The 25,290-nt window shown below is 36.5% G+C and overlaps 1 pseudogene; it reads right to left on the reverse strand.

Moving 5' to 3' along the window:
* The window catches only part of LOC120538574, an 85,884-nt pseudogene that overhangs the window by 52,128 nt on the left and 8,466 nt on the right, over positions 1–25,290 (reverse strand).

Raw genomic sequence — 25,290 nt, forward strand, 5'->3', positions numbered from 1 at the left:
TTATGCATTATTTTTAGGTTAGTTATTCGGCTCTATCCCTTGCTCCATTTTGCAAATGCAGGCAAAAAACATTGGGAAAAAAACAGTGCATGCAGGTGTGCACACATTGGTTTAAAGATCCCTACAGTACCACCTGTTGGAGTGCTGTTGAAATGCATTGTGACAAACAATAAACTAAGGGTTTCTACAATATTATTTCTTGGAACGTTTGGCAGTGTGGTGTGATATGCATTTTCAGAAGTAGGGGGCACCACACCTTCAACCTGAAGAAAGAGGGAGAGTTGCTCCCCATGGCTGTGTTCTGAGTCCACGGCTGTACTCCCTCTACACATGGAAGAGAATGGATGCACGTGACTCTAACATCATTGTCAAGTTTGCTGATGACTCAGCTCTGGTAGGCCTGATATCTAATAACAATGAACAGGCTACCTGGATGAAGTGTTTATTACACACTAGTATCGCCTCACCTTGAGTACTGTGTTTAATTTTGGTTTCCATATTACCAAACAGTCATATTAGTGTTAGAGAAAGTTCGGAGGAAAGTGACTAGGCTGAATCCAGAATTAAGAGGTATGAGGTATAAGGAGATGTTGAAAGAGTTGAACCTTTTCTGTGGTGATTAAAGCCGCTTTTCCACTGCATAGTACGGCATGACACGGTTCAGTTCAGCTCACTTTTGGGGGGTTTCCACTGGGAACAGTACCTGGTACCTGGTCCTTTTCTAGTACCACCTCAGCCTAGGTTCCAAGCGCGCGAGCCGTTACCAAAACGTGACGTGTAAACTCTGCTGGTCACTGATTGGCCGGAGAAAATCGTCATTACTGCGTCACTGAACTTGCGACACGAGACACAACAGACCCGCGTGTCGTCGAGCTGAAGTGTTGTCGTTGTCTGCTTGTTGTTGTTGTAGTTGTTCCACTCTCTTGTTTTTTTTAGCTGTGTTTTCTTTGGCTGCCATCAGCCTCTTTTGAAACAAACTCCTTCGTCTTGCTGTTAAAAACATCCACATGCCGAGAATGAAGAACACCATTCCGTCGATATGCTCCATTGTTGTGTGTTTGTTGTGGCGCGTTTACGATGATGTCACGGCAGTAGAGGCGGCGCAACTATAACGACACGTGAATAATCCGCCCACTCTAAAGCGGTACTAAACTGCAGTTGAAACGCAAACTGAGCCGAACTGAGCCGAACCAAGGTGAGCTGTACTGAACCGTGTCGTGCCGTACTATGCAGTGGAAAAGCGGCTTAAGAGAACAAATGACTGTACTATTTAAAACTATGAAAAAAAATTAGTACAGTAGATCCCAGCTGTTAAATTAAAATAAACTCTGCATCAAGAACACTGGAACATGGTTGGAAACTTATTAAGGGCAGAGTTCACACAAATGTTAGATGATTTTTCTTCACACAAAAAAACTATAGAAACATTGAGAAAACGACTAAGAATTGTGGTAGAGAGTAGGACTTTAAGGACCTTCAAATCTTGACTTGAAGTTATTTTGGTCATTCTAGGTAAATAGGAAGCACAAGCTTCTTGGGCTCAGTGGCCTGTTCACATCACATTTTTCTAATTCTATAATGTTCTCTCTGACACGTAGCTGTCACCTTATGTAACAATCCAGTTTTTAGCCTTGTAGTTCAATGCAGAAATCTAATGGGTGAAAAATAGATTGTTACATCCCTTGTAAGTTAAACACTCTGAACACAAACTTCATACAATAAGTAAGTGGAATCTTCAGTGCAAAAACTAAACCCCAGAAAGCTAAATGAAAATGAAATAACTGAAACCATATTTTTATATATTAAAAAGATTATTACATTTCAAGTTTATTGTCATATGTACACAGTGCAACATTTCAAAACAAACAACATCAAACCACAAACATTGAATACATACATAAATAAAACACTAGGGAATATGTTATACGTAAGTAACAGACATTAGGGTCCATACAAGCAGCTGTTGAGTAACCTTATGACCTGTGGGCATAAACTACCTCTGAATCTACTGGTGTGAGTGCTGTTTATCCTGTACTGGTTGTCAGAAGAAAGGATGGAGTAAAGTGACTGTGATGGATGGCTGACATATTTCATAATACTGCTAACTTTTCTTCGGTAATGTGTGTCAATATATGTTCTAAATGTGAGGGAGATACGTGCCAGTGATAGTCTGTGCAGTCTTCAAATCCCTATAGAATATTTTGCAGTCCTGAGTTGAGTAGGTGCTGTACTGGGATGTTATATAACTAGTTACGTCAGTTTCCACTGAAAACCTATACCTGAAAGTCAGTGAGCACAGGTGTAAACACCTGAACATTCCTCAAATTCTGGGGGCAGAAAAGTATTCATGAAACTTTGATTCCTCACATTTTTGAATTAAGCACCCCCAAATAAACTCAAATCTGTAGAAATTTTTATGCTAAACATACAGGCTTTACAGGTTAAACCAATATGTTCATCTTTACATATACATTCATTTTCAGCTTTCAAAGCTTTATTTCTTCTTGGATGGCAAGGTGGTGAGGGGGTCTGTACTGATTCATCACAAATCAAATGTAATGGGCTTGAATACCTTCCTGGTCACTGTCTTTACAGAACTAGCACATTCTCCCATTGTGTTTGTTTTTCCTCAAGGGACGTAGAATGATGCCTGGCTGGTTGCTGCCTTATACCACATATTGCCAAAAAGAGCTACTTTACTTCAATTCTAAACTGGAGTGGGCTTGATAATAGATGGAAGTATGAATATTTTTACATATATGTTGTAACAGTAGGGGCACTATCGCTCCCTTGAACCCTCAGGTACCACGTCAAACACCAGGTAAAAGTGCAATAATTCTTTATTATAATTATTATGTGCACTAAGCACCCTCCACTCCACACTATACTCACAAATAAATACAATAATAAATCAATAATCAATCCTTCCACTCCCAGACGCGTTGCCCTCCTACCACCCAGCTCAGCTCATTGTCTGAGAGTTCCCATGGTCCTTTTATATCTCCTGACCCAGAAGTGAATCCACCATACAGTCAATGAGATTCCCTATCACTTCTGGGTCAGCTACAAAGTCTTTTCTTCACCCCAGAAGCATGTCATTCCTACTGATCAGGTGTCCAGGACGTACTTCCGGGTATAGGGCACATAGCTCTCCCAAGCCTCCCTATAGCGGCTTCTGGTGGCCCCATGGTATCCAGCAGGGCTGTTTATAAAAACTACAAGGTCCATGAGGCTCTGCTGGAATTGGGAACCTCTATGCCACTGGGAGGGCTCCATCTGGCGGCTTGGAGGTGTGGTCCGAATATGTGGCCGGCCATCCTTCACAATGTATATTAATTAAACATAAAATAAATGTGTAGATTTTATTTATGGGTTGACATGATGACTAGTGTCACTGCTTCTCAGCTCTACAACCCTGGATTCAGTTTCAGTGCCAGTCAAAATCCATGCAAGGTCTGCATTGTCTCTCGCTATGTTTGTGTTTTTTTTTCCTCTCAAGTACTCCAGCTTTCCTCTAATATTAAAATAAGGTTTCCATGTTAGGTTAATTAGTGAATCTAAATTGTTCCAGTGTGACTGGATGGTTGTGGATGTATAACCCAGGATGGCCTGGCATCCTATCCAAGGCTGGTTCTTGTCTTGACCAGGGCTACCAGGCTAAATACAGACTCTCTACAATCTTGAGTTGCATTAGCAGATGAGAAAGATTTGGAAGACAGTGGAATATTAAGCCATGCAGCTGAAAAATATGAAGCTTTGTATAAATTTAAAATCTACTAACAGTTAAAACAATACCTTAAAAACAAATTAACCTAATGTAATTTTAATGACATAATGTATGTATCTCACCTATTTATTGTTGTCATTTAGTGCAAAATTAAAAGTAAAGGTGCACAAATTCCCCCTAATTTACTCTTATAAAAGAGAGACAGCGATATCAGTCTCATATTAGTGAGCAAAAACAAATTTAACACACAATGAAAAAACAAACATTTAATCCATGTTCAGCATAGAAAAGTTCACAATTAATATTGGCAAACAGACATCTTAGAACAGCAGCAGTTCAAACAGGTTCAAGCTTTTGAATTGAAGACAGGACCCTTAAGCAGTGAATGAGCACGAGGGTGGCTCTCCAGTTCAAACGTTTAATCCCATTTAAACATGCTTCCTGTTCATGCACTACTTTGACTTTCAAGAAGTATTTATTTAACAGTATTTTAGTACACATTTTGCACATTGTGAGCATATGACTGGATAACTGACATGTGATTTAATGTGATATGATTAACCTGAGGTTTTTATAGATGTTTCAATGTTGTTTAGTGTTTTGTAGTATTGGCCCCTGAAAGCCCCTTTCGAAGCCTTTGGTAACATAAGCTTTGTAATCTCCACTCTTCATGAAAACTAGAGATTGAAAATTTACTGAGCAATAACTACAACCAGCATTAACAGATTTTCATTTATGGGTGCAGTACTCCTTTAAAGCATCTCGAGCCGGGTGCCCCTCAGTTCTTCTGCCATACTGTTGTTCCCATTATATTTAGCATTCATTTTGTCCTCTGGCTATGTGCATTCTTGCATTCAGTAGTGCTTCACATTTTATGAAGTTTTTGCAATTCATTTGTCTGCAACCTTTATTAAGTGTGAGCCTAAACATGGTAAAGTTCAAGTGTGACTGAGTCTACAGGTAAAAGTGATCACTTGTGCATGTGATAAAAGCAGATGATCACTTTGAACCCGTGGTCAATAGATATAGCATCAACAGGTTGTTACTTTTAAAAGAAAGAAAATATTTTGCAAAGGTTTTGCTGCTGGTAAATCAAAACTGCAATGATGAACTTTCGAGTGCATGATACATTTCAAGCAAAATGAAAGAAACCCTCCAACTTTTAGTTTAAAGATCTAATAAGAAAACAAAGCAGGCATAAAATAATATGAACCCCTACCACTTTTTCAAACCTGCTTAATCCTGTCATGGGGAACTGCGGCATGTACCAATGGCACTGGACCCAAATCCAAAACCACCCTGGATGGGACACCAATTCCCAGTTCACCTTACGGGTATCTCTTTGGGCACATGGGTACTTGGAGAAAACCCTGGCAGACCCAAAGGAAACATGCAAATTCCTCACAGACACCCGACCTGAGACTTAAACAACACTACTGCCTTTAATGACAATGCTAACTGGTGTGCAGAAGTGCAGACTGCAGGTAAGATGTTGGATTGATATTTAAGGAGACTTTTATTGGGCATGCATAAGACTTAATAAGTTGTATGCCTGAAGCTTATTTTTATTTTTTATTAAGTAATAGCAGGGTACTCCGCACTGCCCAAGGTGGAATAAACTGCAGGAGAAGTTACTAAATAAATTCCCCAGGGAGAAATTTTGCCCCAAATCAAAACTTTACTTAGCAAGCCTGTCATGAGAATCAACTTTGTATACCTTTACCAAATTTCAAATATGAAACCTAAGGGCATTTCACAAAAACAAGCGCAGCTGCAGTCACTAAATAAAGTTCACCAAAGGTAAATTTTGGAACAAAACATAGCCCATGGTCTTTCCCTGTTTGAATGGGGAATCTGCAAAATTTGGTAGAGGAAGGATAAAAGGTGTACATTTGCATACTGAACAAATACAGAAACACACATTCAGCTTTACATCCTAGAAGACATGTGAAGATCTGTATTTCTCACTGTTTCTGTTTCTGAAATTGTGTATTTTTACTTACTTATCTACCTAATTATTATTCATTTATTTAAATGGGTCATGTTAAAAGCCACATTTTCCCCTGGGACAAATAAAGTTCTATCTATCTTTAAGTCAAAACAAAACAATAATCAATTAATTGGTTGATTACCTTCAATCAATCCATTGTTCTTCATTACAGTTTAATGAGCAGTCCTTTTGATAAAACTGATAGTGTGTTACTTGGAAAGTGTATTTCATCTATCTATCTTTTAAATTGATCTTATCAGTGTACAGATCATGATGAAGTAATGATGAGGTTTATGCACTTGTGATTAACAAATTTGCCAGTGGTGCAGCATGCATCCTGCTGTACACTTAATTATTTGTGGCTACATTTCAAATTTTAACATTACTTTATGTTACATTACTAACGTTACTTGATTCAAAAAGAAAATACTCATTATGTAGACATACACTATGCAGAAAGATTCAACAAATACGGTTTCTCATGCTGAACAACAGTAAAATAATGTTTTCTACAGCAAAGTAAGTCAATGTTAATTTAATTACAGTAGTTATTTGAGAATTTCCCTGGTAACTCAAACATTATCATTTTCATGTATTAGCCATAGCTTCCTATACTGGCCAGACAGAGGGATGGAAGTTTTGAAGATTAGATGTAATAAGGTAAATGTATTTAAAAAATGACCATAGATTCTGTGTAATATTGTAAATGGGCATCCACCCAACCCCAGACATCCAACCCTCCCCAAAGACCCAGCTCCTTTCCATTCCACAGACTGAAGCAAATGGTACTTGTCAAAGGCAGTGGTGTGGCATTGAAACTAGTGCCAATGATAAAAGTGGACATTGTGTTTGCCCACGCGCACAGTGTCGCTTACTCCACCATGACTGCACACTCAGTGACTCAAATGCACAGATTAGAACAGGGATCTTCTAACGAGACATTCTTTAAAATGAGGCTCTGCACTGTGTGAATAAGCAGACTGGCAATTGAAATTCAAATGGAAAACTATGTGGTATGGGAGGAGACATGCTTAAAAATAAACCAAGAAAGAGAGAAAGAGACAGGAAAAAGAAAAAGCTTATCCTTCGCATTGATGGTGCTGACAGAATATCCCATTGAATGATTTACAAGTGCGCATGATTTGATATCAGCTTGAGCTTACAGAGTGGCTCTTAGTTCAGCTGCTGATGCATGCTCAAGCAGATACTGTAGGAATTAGTCAGTCAGTCAGTCATCGTCCAACCCACTATATCCTAATACAGGGTCACGGGGTCAGCTGGAGTCAATCCCAGCCAACACAGGGCACGAGGCAGGAAAAAACCCGGCAGGGCACCAGCCCACAACAGAGGAATTAGATGATTAATAATCAATAAAATGTCCACCCAGGAAGATGCCATAATAATGTGAAATTTGAAAAGAAATTTTAGGTTGGTTAATTATCAGTTTTGCCTTTAGAAATACTGGTAATTAATCACATAATTCAACAAGATTCCTACTTTATTTACTTTACCTTCCTCTGTTGTAGAAGGGGTCTACGGCCTTTAGACTTATATCAACCTAACTGAAGTACACTTGGTTTAAGAAACAGAATAATACAACTTATTGATAAAAACAAGGATTAGAAAAATATGATAACTGCATATATACAGTATTTTGATATATAAGAATTGATGCAGACAGACTAGACAGACAACATATAACACAGTATTTAGAGTTCTACTTTATCTTGGCACAGATAAATAGCTCTATAATACCAAGTCTTTAAAGATGATGTCCGATGTTGTGTGGAGTTGTTGCTTGATGTTGGTCCAGGTTCAAGTGGAGGATTCTTCATGCTTTGGCGTGGACTCGTTCTCTTTGCTGCATTGATCTTTGTCAGTGCTGTGCTGCTGCTGCTGCTTCCTCAGTTTGCCTTCTGTTATTCTTTGCCACTTCATAGGGAAAAGCCATTGCACATTCTGGGCCAAGAGTTTAAATGTTGAAGTCCCTCCTTGAAGTGCTGTCTTCTTAGCCTCATCAGACTACTGGCACACAGCTTTGGCTTAACACACTGGGCCTCAGCATCAGGTTCACAAAGAGATGAGTTTGTCAGATACTGTTCTCCAATGAAGAGCAGCTCATAACTTTTAGGTTTCAGAGACCAGGTTTCTGAAAGTTATTTTGCATATTTCTCCCTCATAAATTCCAAATTCCAAGATATAATGACGCTCTAGTGTTGAGACATAGGAAAGATGACATAGCATGTACTGTAAGACAAAAAAACTAAAGCATATACATATTTATGATGGTGTTACTGTTTCAAGCACATCAAATAAAAACACTCATTGAGTGTATAAAGTCTACATATCTTTGGAAAAATAATTACTTTTATTTAAAGAGATGAAATACTTCTCTCTTTCAGAGCTTTCACTCATTTCTTGACGTTTATTACCTAAAAGTAAGAAACACGTGTTATTACAGCAGCAATGTTGGAATTGGTGACCTTTCTTCTAAACACAAAATAGGAAACCTACACTATACAAAGCACCATAGGCTTGTAGCAGAAAGATTTCTTAATGTTAATATGCAGTTAAGTGCAATTATTTACCCACCAATTCACCAAAATAGAATAGAGAATAACAACAAAGTATTTCATAATCATTATAGTGTATTGGAAAGCAACATATAGTTGACTACTTTTCTTTCCCTTATCCCGAATTGAATCAATGATAGCATGGAAAGTGAAAAATATACTGCTCCAACACAGCTCTACTTTTGCTTTTAATGCATATTTACCTTAGGCGTTATTTGAAGAACTAGTGGAAGAATTCCCTCCTGCTACAATAAGTGAACAACACATGTCAGCTTGAGAAGAAAAACAACAAATTATGTGCTTAAAACAATTTATTTCTTCAAGTACTGGCAAAAGGGATAATTAATGTGACATAACTATTCACCTGATGTAAATGAAATGCATGGCTGTAGCTAAATAAAACTTTACTGAAACAACTTATTTATTGTATTACACTTAATGGTTGGTAATTTTATAGTATCTTGGAAGTGTGGTGATGCTCTGATACTTCTGCCCAGATTTGAATTTTATTTGCTTGCATATTTTATTAATTTTAGTTAAATCTGCAACTATCTTATGTACTGTTTGCCAACTTATGACAATCAGGAGGGTAATCATCTCATTTGTGCACCCACCGTCCATATTTATTCACATTTAACATTTATTTAACATTCACTTACATTAAATTTCATCTGCTACAAATCTGCCCGAGCCTGTATGCTGTCCAAGTTCCTGTGTAATGATTCAACAGATTTTAGATTATCTGCTAATCCACCTATCTTGGTATCATCTGCAAACTTAACCAGCTTGTTACTTATATTCCTATCTAAATCATTTTTATATTAAAAATAGCAGTGGCCCTGGCACTGACCCCTGTGGAACACCACTCTTAACATCGGCCAGTTCTGATGAGGTTCCTCGCACCATCACCCTCTGCTTCCTGTGTCTGAGCCAATTCTGCACCCATCTAAAAACATCACCCTGAACTCCCACTTTGTTTAGTTTGATGCCCAACCTCTCATGTGGCGCCTTATCAAATGCTTTCTGAAAGTCCAGATAAATAATATCATAAGCTCCACTTTGATTGTATCCTTTTGTTGCCTCCTCATAGAATTCCAGCATGTTAGTAAAACACGACCTCCCTCTTCTGAACTCATGCTGATTGTTCACTAAAACATGTGTGCTGCTCAATCTTATCCTTAATAATTCCATCCATTAATTTACCCTTCAATGCACTTTAAACTTACTGGTCTATAGTTGCTTGAATCTGTCCAGTGACCATTTTTATATAATGGGATAATATTTGCCGTTTTCCAGTCCTTTGGAATTTTCTCAGTATGACTTCCTAAAAATATACGTCAAGGGTTTATATACGTATTCACTAATCTACTTAAGAACTTGTGGGTGAATACTATCTTGTCCTGGTAATTTGTTTGACTTCTGCCCATTTAATCTAACCAGCACTTCTCCCTCTGCAATTTGAAATCATGAAGAACCTATATATCAGTCCCTTTCGCCATTGGCAGGTTGTCCACTTCCTCACATGCAAAGACCTCGGAAAATGCGAATTTAGAGCATTTGCTATTTCCTTTACTATTCCTGATGTACTTCACCTGCTCTTTGACTGATCTTTATAAATATAAATAAATAGTATTATTGTTATTATTATTAAAATACTGGAAGAATCTCTTTGGGTCGCCTTATCTGCTATTTTCCCTCTAGCTGCCTTTTAACATCCCCTAATATCCTCCTTAATGCTTGCCCTCATGTTCTCATACACCCTACGATTCACAGTGAAAGTATTAGTCTTATATGACGTGACATATACAGCTCTTTTTCTTTGCAGCTTCTTTTTGAACTCTTTATTAACCCACTGCAGAGTTTTTCTTAAATTTTCCAAATTTAGGTATGTAATTGTCCTGCATTATAAATAAAACATTTTTAAACTTGTTCCACTGCTCCTCGACTGTCACTTAAAATCTTATCCCAGTTTGTCTTCCTTAGACTTTGACACAGGTCTCATCAGGTTGGACAGTATGCACAGACACAATGCATTGCCACCCCTACCACATAACGAAACAGCTCAGGATCCCGGTTGGCAACCCCTGAGGTAGACACAAGGTCCAGTCCCACCCTACGGAAATGATCATCTATCTGCCTTAGCCAAGCATTACATGGGCGTCCCCTTGGCCTGATCTATCCGCTCAGGTCCTCGACAATGAGGATCCTGTGAGCTGGATCACCCTCGGGAGTTGCATCACATATTCCATAGTGTTGTAACTTTTGCTTTCTCAAAATGCAAGTAATTTTCCTTATTTGGGACTCTGTGAGCAACTGCTCATTCGACACAGAGTCAAACCAAAAGGTACCCAAAGATTCTCTGAAGAAACACAGTACTGAAAAAGTCCAGTCTTCATCTCAGTTTACTGGATATCATCCATGTCTCGAAACCATATAGCAAAACAGGAACCACCAGGAGTCTAAAGACTTGAACCTTCACCCTTTTGTATAGATATCGGAACACCACACACCCCTTTCCAGCAACCTCATGACCACCCATGCTCTATGTTCCATTACATAGACCTCCAACTTAGTTACAGTAATTTATTTTGAAACTTCTAGCATTAAGACAAGCTATTTTAAATGGGTTACTCATTTTGCCTTTTCATTTATTTAAACACTAGCAAAATACCCGCGCTTTGCAGCGGAGAAGTAGTGTGTTAAAGAAGTTATGAAAAAGAAAAGGAAACATTTTAAAAATAACGTAACATGATTGTCAATGTAACTGTTTTGTCACTGTTATGAGTGTTGCTGTCATCAAGGATTTGATTATCATTATTTCTTTCAATCAGGTTCGTATTTGGAGGATGTGTTGTGTTCAAGTTATATTCCGTGTTTGTCAACTGTTGTAAAGATAACAGGTTTCATTCATCGAAGTGTTCACTACCCAATTTGGTACTCGTGAATCTAAGATGTTTAACAGGCATTCGGTATTAAGTTATGTATTTGCCTGCGAATATTTAGCGGTAGCGTGTCTATGAACTTAATTTTACCTCTCCCAGTCCTGCAAAGTCAGTTCACGTGAGCCACTCGGAGTATATGCATTGAAGCTTCTTAGCTGTACTTGTGCAATCTCGCGATGTCCACGGCTTTATTTAATATTAGCTCAGACCTGGCATACCAGCAATTTAAACTCTGTTACAGCAATTTTAACTCTGTTACAAAGTGATCAAAACTCTCGTTTAAACCCTCGTCTTCTCATTAAACTTGTATCTCGCGAATATCGTATTCGTCGTAGGCATGACAAACGCCAGCGCGCCTGTCTATGAACTTAATTTAAACTTAAGGTTTACACCGTGCTTTGTTTCTGAAGTAGCTGCACTTATGAATATGCTTGTATGTGTCACTCCTTCATATTCTTTTGCTGCCTTCTCAATTGTGTAATTCGTTTTTGAACAGGTTTCATTCATCAAGTGATCACTACCCAAATCGGTACTCGTGAATCTAAGATGTTTAACAGGCATTCCCGGTATTAAGTTGTGGATTTGCCTGTGAATATTTAGCGTAGTGTGTCTATAAACGTAATTTAAACTTAAGCTTTACACCTTGTTTCCTATTGATATGTGTACAAAGGCTTGTTCAGCGTCAGAGGATTCCGCAGTAGCTGTACTTATGAATATGCTAAGCACAGTCCTTCACCCGCGAATATTTACCTTATATGGGCAGGCACTCAATTACGTGGGAGGCGTGATGATGCGGGACGCAACTCCACCTCATATGGCAACTGAGCTGCAGGCTATGGCTATGGCTGTATATATGGACGAAATTAGGTTCCAGTTATGACTGTTATGTGTAGAATTTTTAAATGAAACCTGCCTAACTTTTGTAAGTAAGCTGTAAGGAATAAGCCTTCCAAATTTCAGCCTTCCACCTACACGGGAAGTTGGAGAATTAGTGATGAGTCAGTCAGTGAGGGCTTTGCCTTTTATTAGTATAGATTAGGTTAGAATTTACATTACTATGCATTTTCAGTTTTACACTGTTTTTGTTCCTGCATGTACAGTTCTAACCCTGGCATATCCTAAACTCCCTGCCCAAGTATACCCTACTTTAAACAATCCTTGACTAACCTATTCATATGCCTCCAAAACATGTTGGTGCCCTCCAGTTCATATGTAACCCACTGCAGAGGAACAGGCCCCATCTGTTCCAAAAGGAGTTCCAGTGCCCCATAAGCCTGTGCCAACGGACACTGACTTCTTCCTGTGTGAAAGGACTTCTGGGTTGTGGGCTACTTTCACTTTACCGAAGGAATCGATTTAACATCATTTTAGAAAAAATGTAAGCATTTTGTACATTTGGAGTATACGACTTGACGTGAATTATGTTACAGGAGTGACATTTTTTCATGGATGTTTTGGTACAGTTTGTTGGTGTGCGGTGTTGGTCACTGCCTGCTTCCATTACAGCTCCATACTGCATGGAAAGATGAGATTTTTTTTTCTTGTAGCATCATTACAAACCAAACTGAATAAGTAATAATTAGAAAAATATCATTTTTGGTTGTATTATTCCTTTAAATAACACTGATAACCTGAAAATAATATTACGGAAATATAAACAGGCAAATGAACCAGTAGGTCAGTGAATGGAAGGAAAGATACTACAACATTTATTTATGTAACACATTTTCATGCCAATTATGTAGCTCAAAGTGCTTTACAGGATGATGAAAGAGAACAAAGACAAAATATATTAAAAAATAAAATTAGGCAATATTAATTAACATAGAATAAAAATAAGGTCTGATGGCCATGGAGGTCAGAAAAACAAAACAAAAAAAAACAACTCCAGACAGCTGGAGAAAAATAAATAAAAAAATCTGCAAGGGGTTATGAGGCCACATGACCGCCCAGTCCCCTAGGCATTCTACCTAACATAAATGACCTCAATCAGTCCTCAAATACTGTATATATGATATTCATTATTGTTTAATGTATTATTAATGGTTTGGTCACAGAAAACTTAATCATGTTAGAGTCATTTATGAATTTATAAAAGCTTTTAATGTTATTTGTAAAATGTCTGGCAGTGGCTGTTCTCTGCACTGTCATTGCAGCTGACAAGTGAGTAATGCAGTCTACTACAAACCTACTGACAATTTCTAGCAGATTCAGGTGAGCAAAGGATATAGAGTATGATGGAACCGCGTGTCAGCGAGCCCCAAACCCAACATGAAGACACTATACAAAGTCTCAGGTTCAAATAATGGAGGATTCATTATCCACAGTACCACAGTATAAGCACAGGTTTTCTCTCTCTTCACAATCACTACACAATTTCTCTCCTACCACTGCACTGCACTCCTCCTATCCTCCCAGCTCTGACTCGCCTGGAGTGCAGCCCCTTTTATTGAGGATCCAGGAGTATGCCAATGCCAGAGCTACTGCCAATTGGAAGTACTTCTGGGTTATCCGGAAGTCAGATATAGTGAGGAGTGCATTTCCTGCAGCGCCACCTTGTGGCACAGACGGACCTTAGCAGGGCTGTGCTGCTGGACTACAACTCCCAGCATTCCCTTCGATTCCTGAATGGGCACTGATGTGGAGGGCTGCTGCCATCTAGTACCTGGGGGAATAAACATGTCCTTCCCTATCCTCCTCTTTTCTCGCTTCCAAGGAAGGTACTGGAACCACATCTGGTTGGGACGCCTGTCCATTTGCCAAGGGCTTCCCATCCAGGTAAGAAATCTTCTTCTCTGTCTGTCCATCAACTTGGGAGTCTCTAATGTGTCTGGCACCTTCCCTTTCTTGGGTGGGATGCCTTTATGCCCTCTCGGAGCCTCCCATCCAGGTAAGAAATCTTCTTCTCTCCCAGTTGGGATGCCAGTCCATCCTCTATGCCACCTACACCTGTAAGCAGATAAACAGAGTTGGGTATTCATATGTGCGTTAAAGTGGTTTGACTGCATTTACTGTAAAGGAATAAAAAGTGCTGGAATAAAAACAAATTAACATTATTTTGGAGTAACTACGTTTATATTGCATATTAGCAATAACTTTTGAATCATGTTAATATGTATATGCTTTCAGTCATCACTGAGAAATTTTCCAATTCTGTTTTTGCTTGCAAGTTAAATTAATTCCCATTACACTAACACAGAAACATCTTAATAGAACTTACTTTGAGCTTGAATGTATTTAACATTTTTAGCACCTAGAAACAAACAAAACATTTTTTACTAACAAATTTTACACTTGGTTAAGTGCATCTATTAGGCATAAGTCACAGGAAAGTAAACAGAAGAACAGCTTTTATAGACATTTTGTAAGAAGAAAAAGAAGAACATAGAGAAATTCCAAATATTTGTGAAGTGTCATAAGAATTCTTTCAAATGACGTAGTATCATAAAAGACCTTTTACAGAACAAAGATACAACAGTATAATTTTGAAAGCATATTTTGTGCTTTTTGATGTACTTTAAGTTCAGGATCACAGAAATATATAATGTATTTGTGGAAGTTTATTGGTATATGAAAACTAATACTGTATATCATTCTTTAGTGTTCCAAAACAAATGCATTCCAATGTATTGTAGCTAAGGCACTAAGACTACTTTTAAGTTACTTGTTTAAAAATCAGCAGAAGCAAAGTATAAGAAAAAGTATGTAATTGATTTTCTTCTATCCTAAGTTTGCTTTTAAAGATAAACAGAAAATGTATGGTTAATCAAGTAAGCTACTGTATAATAAACTGTATTTGAAAAGTAATTTTAAAGTGTAGTTCAACTTCATATATATATAGAGAACTGGATAATGAAAGCTATATCAGTACTTCATAGTGCATTTGAAATAAAATCAAGACAAAGGTTACAGTGCTGTAAATCAGAGATGCCCCTTCTGCCTATTACCTGATGTTTTCAGCTTCCATATCAACATTCCAGTCCCTATGGCAACAGCAAACAACATCCAAACGACAACACCAATTATAAAATTTGGGAAAACTGAAAAATGCCCAATAGGCTCTGGGAAAATAAGAAGATGCAAAAGACACAATGAAAAATAAAGAAATATACTAAGGACAGCATACAATTGGATGTATATCCAAAACATCAAAAATTGAAGATACTTGCTCAACCCCAAGTTAAAGAGCAATTTTCATGTAACAAATTTGAATAAAAGCAGTTAATTTTGCCCAGAATACCAATACTAGATACAACATACTGTATTCTACCTTAATTTGACAAACAGTTGTTATAACACGTTATGAGTTAAAAAGCCTACTTCTATTTTTCCAAAATGTTTATCAAAAGCTTTGTGTGAAATGTGTGCGTTCTTTTGTAATGGTTAAATAATTGACTGCATATAATAGTTGTGATACAATGAAAATGACTAATTTACTTTCAAATTGTTCTAAAACTAAAGCACTTGGAAACAACTAAAGGATTTTCAGGTTTTTCTGACACAAATATAAATACTTATATATTATGCCAAAATATGCAACTTCTCAAATATGATAGATACACTGACATCTTTAGGCAATAAAGAACTAAAGTAAATATATAACGGTTAGGCACTATTATAGTACAAAGGAAATAGCTTACTAAAACCAGAAATTATGTAATTTTCTCCTTAATCTTTCCAATAAATGATTTCATGAACAGTGGACCATCAGATGTGTCAATGTATCCATACGAAGCTAAAGGGTAAAATATCATTATAAATCTCTTAACACTTGAATCAAAGAATATAAGACACATTGTGATGGCAATAACCAAAAACTGTGCTACTGTATATAAACACTGATACAAAATTTCTCTTTGCCAGAAGTTTTTAAATATCTAAATTATGTGAGCACAGTAAAGACGTACTGGATGGGAAAAGGCTTTACTGTGGTGGTACGCTGGTAAAGAAGATTCTTCTTGTTATATTGAAGCCACCCACTTTTCTAGAGAAAAATTAAGAAAACTAAATGGTTTGGCCTGTATCTATGGAGGATTCCAGGTCAATCCTTGTGATGATTGGCTGCAGACTACTTGTTTTTTATTGGATTATTCCACTTCTGTAGCTAGTCTGTCAAATGTAATCATAACTGGTATTGCACTAACTATTAAAATAAAAAATTGATTCAAAAGGTATATAAAGTGGTTTTATTTGGCAAAATAATTACGTCAGAATTTCGAGATTTAGACAATTCCATGATGCACAAATTTGGCAAGAACCCTATTTATACATTACATTTAAGAAAAAGTATGACATGTGGTTTCTTTCCAGCCATTCATGTGTTATGTGAATTGGGACTTGACTGCTTGTTCCTGGCAAGTACAACACATGCTGAATGGCCTTATTATGCTTATGTAAATCAAGTGAATTTCTTATGTAATTCAGCAAAAAATTGAAAAAGCAGAAATGGATGCTCCGGCAGTCTTCTTGAATTTTGGGGAAAAGACACTGAATGTATTAAAAGAGGGTTCTGTTCTTTTATTTCTGGGAAAGGAAAGGTACCACTTTTAGTTACACTTAAACTAAAACAGAAATATGTCATTTCTATTAGTTTCTCTTTAACCTTCTTTTTACTCCTTTGTAATATTTTCTAAATATTTCTACTTGTTTCTAAGTAAATTGTATATTTTGCCATTTACCATTCAGATTCTTCATTGCAGGGGAAACTCAATTATTCCCTCAGGAAGGCTACTGTGGGCCACATGGCAAGAGTAGTCTCCTTTCTTTAGTTCTTCTGGCTTTTTCTCAATTTTAAGGTCTTTTTCACTTGGTAGGTTCCATCCTCATTGGGCAGCAATTCTCCACTTTCAACATCCAGATCACGAGGTCCACCATCTTGCCACATCACTTCTATGTCCCTTGGGAAGAATCCCGTTACATGACAAGTAACCTCCGTTCCTGAATTTGTTCTTTTGTGAGTCAGGAACACCTCTGGGCGAACTGCACACAGTGAACAAAAAGAATAAACAATTGGGAAAAAAATCAGAAATGCTAGAACATTTCATAAAGTTAAAACTTTATATGTAGAACTAATTATCTATCCATTGTCGAACTGACATATCCTTCTCTGGGACATTGACAGCTGATGTATATCCTTGGAACTGGATAATAAACAAGAACCAGTCTTAGATTAGGCACCAGTCCATGGCAGGGCACCAACACTATATTGCCAATTTATAGTAACCGATTTTCTTAACATACTGTATGTTAAATTTGCTCTGTGGGAAAAAGTTGTAATTCCCTGAGGAAAATACACACATACATGAGAAAAACATGCAAACTCTAAATAGTTCATTCTCAAGCTAAGATCTGAACTCTGATCTTTCATGCTATAAGGCAGCAGCACTATAACCTGGAGGAGAATATGGCATCCATCCAAAGAAAATTAATGAATAATTTTCTAAATACATTAAGGGTCTGGAAACACAGTGCCTTTGTGACTGCAAAGCATAACATAACTGTATCACATGATAAGAATTCAATGTTAATCTAAAATCATTTTATCTATGTAGAACTGAGAGATAGTGGGTCTGTGGCACATGCATTTTAAATAAATCAATAATGTGCTCGCGTTTTCAGGTGGGGAATAGGTAGCGTGGTGGACCGCCTACAGAGACAGATGCATTGGTGGGCAGTCAAGCTTCCACGTGTACATCTGTGAGATTGAACTGTTCCTGTTTATCGCAGGAACAACTACTGCTGCACCTCGTCCTACGGGATTTTAAAAGTTGACCAAAATGCTAAAGAGAAAAAAACAATGAGAGAGCGCAGTATTGGGTGTCTGAGCCGAGTCAGTTTTAGAAGAGGAGGCAGAGCAGTCGGTAGCCCTTGAAGGAGCAAACGATTGATGCTCTATGGGGTTTATTGTTCCCGTTGAATATTTTGAGGAGTGGGTATGATGGTGGTAGAGCCGTCCTCAGGGATTCAGATGATTCCAGGAGAGCATTTTATATTTGTATTTAATTTACTCACAGTCTGCACTGATCTTATGGATTATTTATTGAAGATTTTCTTTGCACTGCATCTTTGTACCAGTGTTAATTTTTTGATTAAAACTTGAAAGTTTTAAAGTTTTTAAGTTTAAAAGTTGAAAAATACTCATTAATGACATTTCTTCTGTGAAAAAATGGTACAAAACTAAATAAAAATGCGCCGTTAATGATAAAAAATGAAGAGGAATGCTTTAAAAATCACTGCTGGTGAAAAATAAAATGAAAATGTTACAAAACTTTGGACAATGAGAGATGTGAAGCTCTTTGCACATCTCTATTAAACATGACGTGGTCCACCAACAAAGAACGACCATGAATACAGTGTTGTAATTTTAAAACTTTTAAAACTGTAATTGGATAACACTAGTTTAGGTCAGATGCATCAGATAATCATTACATCAGCCAAAATCTTCCTCCACTCCGCTCCTCTATGTTGGCTAACATGATTCTCGGCAAAAAAGTGGTCATATATATGGACCAACTTTAATCACAATGCTGACAAAAATAAAACCCAGTTTAAACCACGTGGAATGAAGTTCACAGGAAAGAACACCAAAAACCTGAAGAGGGGTCTATAGGCATTCCATCCTGAGATTCGTGCCCACCCACAGGCTTTTGTTATTGCCAGTTTTATCCCTTTACAAGTTACTTAAGAAATGGATTTATGCAGCTTTGAAAGTGCAATCAGATGTGTTCAGCCTTAGATGCGAGTTGTAACCATTTAGCTTGTAGTGTCACTCATTTGTTACAGCAGATAAAATGATGGGGGGATTAATCATTTTTAATACAGTGTCCTATACAGTCCTGACAAAGGAACAGATTCGTTCCTTGATTGTAATGAGCACATTTACACGTTTGTCCGTGCATCCATCCATTTTGTAGCTGGTGGATAGTTCAGGTTTGTGGGTGAAACCACCTCACACACATCCACTTACACATAATGGGCACAGTGGTAGTGATGACAACAGTCCTAGCAATTAAAATCGAGGAAAGTTTCAAACAAAGTGGCTATTTGGCTTGTCTACATCATTGAGAAATGAGCTGCTCCATTTGTTAATACTAACATAAAATGTATTTAGGATTTCAGTGCGTTAAGCGCATCTCCCAATTAATACTTTATGTACATGTGTAGTATGGAAAAACAGTAATGCTTCATTGCTGACTATGACTATGCAAACACTAAATTTGGGTTATTCATTTGATTTTTGAGGGCAAACTAATGTAGCAGTAAAAGCACTTATGTCATATACATTTTTGGTAAAATCTTTTAACAACATAACTAAGGCATGTTGAGGGCCAGAAAACTCTGACGACAGGACAGAGCTGCCATTATCTGTCCAAGATCTTTTTGAGTAAATCCTTTGTACACCTACTCTTCATTTTGTGTTCAATAATCACTTCATGTGGTTTGACTCATTAATGTGCATGTTAGTATAATAGTTTAGAGGTACAGTATGTTCTGTGCATATTCATATGTAAAATAAGATGGCCATCTATTTTGACTATTTGACTAATTAACTTTTACTTTCTGTCGACTAAAACTAAAAATAATTAAATGAATAAAATGAGACTAAAACTAAAAATGCAATTTCGTCAGAAGACTAAGACCAAAAATAAATCAAAATGTATCGTCAAAATTAACACTGTTTTGGACACAATTGCTTAGTTTTAATAAAGGCACCCATCATTTTGCAAAAACCATGACTTGTGTCCTCTTTTGCCCAGTTTATCCTCAGGTACGTTATGGGCAGTTCTGGGTTCAAGAGGCTCCTTAAAGCAACCAAGGTCATGGAGCTATCCCACACTGTCACAAGAACCCTTATTAATTAAAACACAAGTACAATATACAAAATATGACTTTTCTTTCTAATAGATTTCATGAAAGTTCAAAATACGTACAATGGCTAAGGGTAATACAAAAATATAGTACTGGCTGTCCTACAGTTGAGCCAAGGCAATAAAACAAGTGTTTAATCTTGAATCTTGTATTTAAGGAAAATAAAAACACTACAGTTTATTAACATGTATTTCTCACTAATTTTTATTTTCTAAATTACAAAATGTTTTATGTAAATAATAAGTGCCTGATCCAATATGAACAATAGTAACTTCTCAGTTATAAAGTGAGAATAGTGAAATTAAAATGCTCCATTATAGTTGGATAATCTAGGTTTTCTGTTTTGAAAAAGCTGATCAGTCAGTACAGTATAAAATCTGCTGTGATAAATTTCAAGTGAACAAAAGCAAAACTTACATGTAAAAGTCAATGGTGGGGAGTGTGATGGTTGAATATGACTACTGAATTGTACATAACAATATGTTCAGTAACTGTGACTTATTTAACTTTAAGGTATTATTGCTTCGTACCTCTAAAATCAATGACATTTGTATTATTAAAATGGGGACGAATCCTTTACAAACTTAAAGTATTTTAATAATTCAATGGATGTTGCTTTCACAATGTAAAGTTAAATTGATTTAAGTCCTTGGTAACACTTGATAAGTGTTTATAAGTGTTTTGTTTTGATATTTTGTGCATAGTGTTTTCTCAATTTACAGGACAATTTTTTAATTAGTTCACAGAACAATATGTTTAGCTAATGCTGGGGATTCATGCTTTTGTCAGAATTACATATTTCTTTATAGCTGAGTGTTCCACGTTCTTGGATCACAGTTTATTTCTAGGGTGTCCTACTTAATGCGATCACATGGAACCCAGTTTCCTTTCATGTACCTGACACTGTCAAATTCTCTTAGCTCTTAAAAATCTAACACAATAGATTAAGAGTTTCTTCCTGAAAAATATTTAGTTAGATTCTTTAATTAAAATTAAATTAAGGTTGTAAAAGTAATTATTTCATTAACAAAGCTCCAAGCAGCTCCTGACCTATTACAATTATAATTTTTGTGAGGCTTTGCCAAATATTTGTTGCAACTGGTTTCACTTGCTTTTTGTCTCTTTTCAATAACTGAAGTATATTCCTTTAATGGATTTAAGTCAGTAGAGTGCTAAACTAATTACTACTTTCTGCCTTTTTCTGTAAAGAATTTGTTTAGTTAAATTGACAGGTTAATTATTTATTTATTGCTTCATATCTTTTCCTTTAGGATTAGAAAAATGTGTAATATTTAACCTTAACATTATGTTTGCCACAGGCATACAGAGCTAAAAGTGTAGATTTTTTTAAACAACAAAAATGCGATTTTGTGTAACACAAACATATAAATACCAAAACATCAATATAATGCATTAATGCATTCACGCAACTGAGTCACCAGGCATATTATGGCAGTCTGGACAAACAGTGCCATATGCATACTCCTTTAAAGAAAAATCTCAAGCAGGTTAGGTGAGAAACTGTCCATCATTATACAGTAACCTTGGTCAAGCAAAGGGTTTACTTGTGGCAACACAGATCATGTAGCAACACTGTATTGACTGTACTTGCCATCCCACCTGGTCCCTGTAAAGTTCCAGAAGTATCCAGAGCTTACTTTGCACAGCAAGTAGAATTTGATACCAAATCATGCGCATTTGGATGCAATGCACTGTTGCACTGTATCAATCACAACCTTCCCTTGTACCCCATGAAACTTTCATCAACATTTTTATCACAATTGGGAACATACTTATTCTGTATATTTTTGATGATTACCTGACACACATACCACAGTTTCTACAGCTTCAGTTCTGGGTGATAGGCTTTAACATATTCATTGTTATTAGTGAAATGCAGGTAGTTAAAAATTAGAAAAATGACACTCACTCATAAACATACTGAAAATGGGTATAGGGTTTAAGGACCAGTGCCGTCTGTGTACTGGTTTACCCAGTAAGCTCTTCATTATGAGAAAAATGAAAACACCCACATATTGTCTGCATTGGCAGGCTGCCAGTGACTACAGCAAGCAAATGGTTTACTGTGACTTTTCCAACACTGCTCAGCATTGTGTTTTATTTCAACCACGATTTTCTCCACCAGACTATCACTGACAAATTATAAAAGTTCACATAACAATGAGCAACAAACATGTATAGACCAGAGTTACTCATAAATGGGTAATGAGAGGATGCAGGATTGTCAGCAGTAATATGAAGCTGACACCAAACATTAACTTCACTGGAACTTGGCAGGTTGGAATCTAGTCAGTTTCACTTTTGACTGATAACTGATTCACATCGTCATCAATAGCACTCAAACTGAGCAATGGTTTTGTTTCAGTTTGTTCAAAAACTGACTTTGAATATTGAAGAGTTAGCATAGTGTTTCCATAAAGTGGAAGAATGCAACATGATGTTATTTTATCCATTAGATGGCAGCAGAATACTGTCCTGTGGGTTATTTGGGCTTAACATTGTAACGGAGATCATTACAAGTCACCCTGAATCTGACGGGCTTTACAATATTTACATTCTGAGCTTGAGTTAAGCTTGAGGTTAATACCTTGGGGTTATTTGCGTAAATATTAATGTACTGTACTTTAGATTCCCTGTAGTTGTGATGTGAGATTTTTTCCTTATTGGTCACCTAAGCCATATTTGCGCTTTTTCTAATGAAGTGCAGGAACTATAAATTTTCTTTAATATGAAACTGAGCAGTTCTAATTTTGTAGGTGTAAGATGTACAATAAACATTTCAGTCAGTGTGAATGTGGCAGAATACTGCACGCCATGTATGCACTTTTCATATATTAAGTTTTATACTCTAAATCTGTCCATAGAACCAACCAATCCATTTTCAGTCAAATCACATTTAGAGCTCCATATGAATGCTTTATACTACAAAGGGCATTTACAAAAATGTATCTAGGAAATAGAAGAATGTACAGATAATTACAAAAGCCAAGCATGTGTAGCTATACTAATGGTATCACATGCTTACAAAAATTTCAAACGAAGTGTGAACACTTTGGGTGTTGGTAACCTGCAAACAAAGGTTTACTTTTATTACAAAAGTGTTGCAATGAAACAGTATTTTATACTATAGAATCAAAAATATATATATTGTAAACAGCATCATTTATTGGCAAGACACATTTATTTTAGTTATAAAAAGGAAGATTGTTACATAAAACACCTGTCAAAAAAGTCAAAATAACTAGAAGACAAAAACATCTGAAAGCTATATCTTCTAAATATTTATAATATAATGAATGCAAGTGTTTTGATGCTACCTAAACTAAATGACCCAAGTATACTTTGGACACATGATACATATATAACAGAAAACATAAAATTAGACATACAAGTTTATTTTTACCAACCTTTCCTCTCTAGAGTATTTGCCCCATACTGTACATATTTCTTCATCCATTCAATGCAGGTTCCTTCCAAATAGCCCTTTTTGTACTCATTAAATGCTTTATTAAGATCCCATCTCGCCTTAGTCATTTGTCCATGCTGGCTAACTGCAGTCCAGGTCAGAGTTTGTTTGTCAAAACTAATAAGATCATCCCCATCAAAACCATACCTCCAAAACCTTGAGTGGTACCATCATCATTCAACTCACATCCAGACATCATCTGCAATGTGTGAATTCCTAAAGAGACATGAAATAAGAGAAGAAATATTAGAGTCCACACTTATAAAGATTTAACAGTCAGGGTGAGCAGGTTCAGTTTTGAGGGCCGCAGTGGCTGCAGGTTTTGTTCCAACCCAGTTGCTTAATAAGAAGCACTTATTGTTCACGTAACACTTCTGCTTCACTTTAGTTGTCTCACTAATTAAGATTTTGAACACTTATTTCTTATTTTAGTCTTAAAACCTGTATTATTGGTTTTAAATTGCTCCTGATTAGCAATAACATGCAAATGACTAAAGAAACCAGCATGTTACCATTTCCACCTCTGTGCATTTATCATGCACTATTGTGTTTAATTAAATACTTGGAAGAAAAGTGAACAGAAAAAGTGAAGCACTGAGAATAACTCAACTGTTTTACATTTCAAATCATTTGGATGATATCCTTAGAAAGGACAAAAGTCTAGGATATGAGAATGACTTGACATGGCAGAGTTAAAGCACTAACAAGCCATGAAATTAAATAATTGACAAGGACTGGATTTTAATTATAAGAAACTGGGTTGGAACAAAACCTGCAACCACTGTGGCTCTCCAGGACTGAATCTGCCCACTTATGATTTAACCTAAAATTCAAATAGCACATAAAATTTGAAATACTCAATGAAATTCAGAAATAATAAAATCAATTACATTTTATTTAAAATAGACTAACAATACCTTTAATTATATTTTATGTATTATGATCTGTACAAGCCCAAAGTGTTGGAACTCAAAGGCCTCCCACCAATCTCACTGCCCCTACCAGGATCAAGTATATACAGTACTTGTTCATTATAGGGTCGGCACCAGAACAAATTTAGCAGGTGGGCATTCAGAGGTGATGAGACTACACTACATGTAAAGCCCACAGTAGTTCTGATTCACAACAAATATGGCTGAAAGTGCATAAGCAACAGAGACAAGAGCAAATGCAAACTTGTCATGCAGAATGCAACTGCAGGTTCACATGGTAATAAGACAAAGCCAGGTTCTGTCGATCAAACATGTGGCACTGGCAAACATACAGAAAGCCAACACAAAGCACTTGATATACAGCACTGTACAATGGGAGATCATAAAATAAAACAAAAATCAATAAAAGAAAAAACATAAAAACAATATAGTGCATGCCACTGTAATAGTTTGTTAATGCAGTGCCACCTTAATACTTAGCTATCTAAAATAATACTGCACCAAGGTTTATGCATGGTATTCCTTAGTGTAAAGACAGTTTGTTAAACCACCAAACTTACCATTTAAAGGCATAAACCTGACAAGTCCATAAACTGAACTTTAGCTGAAGTTTTATGCTCAAAATTACAGCATTCAGACAAAAGAACACAGGATACATGTTCTCAATATTGTTTAAACATTTAAGGTAACTGCTATAATAATTTGCATATTTCATATAAACCAACCATACACCAAATAATAAATTATAGCCAAATAATAAGTAATAATAAT

The sequence above is a fragment of the Polypterus senegalus genome, chromosome 11 (genome assembly GCF_016835505.1).
Source record: "Polypterus senegalus isolate Bchr_013 chromosome 11, ASM1683550v1, whole genome shotgun sequence".
Taxonomy (NCBI): Eukaryota; Metazoa; Chordata; class Cladistia; order Polypteriformes; family Polypteridae; genus Polypterus; species Polypterus senegalus.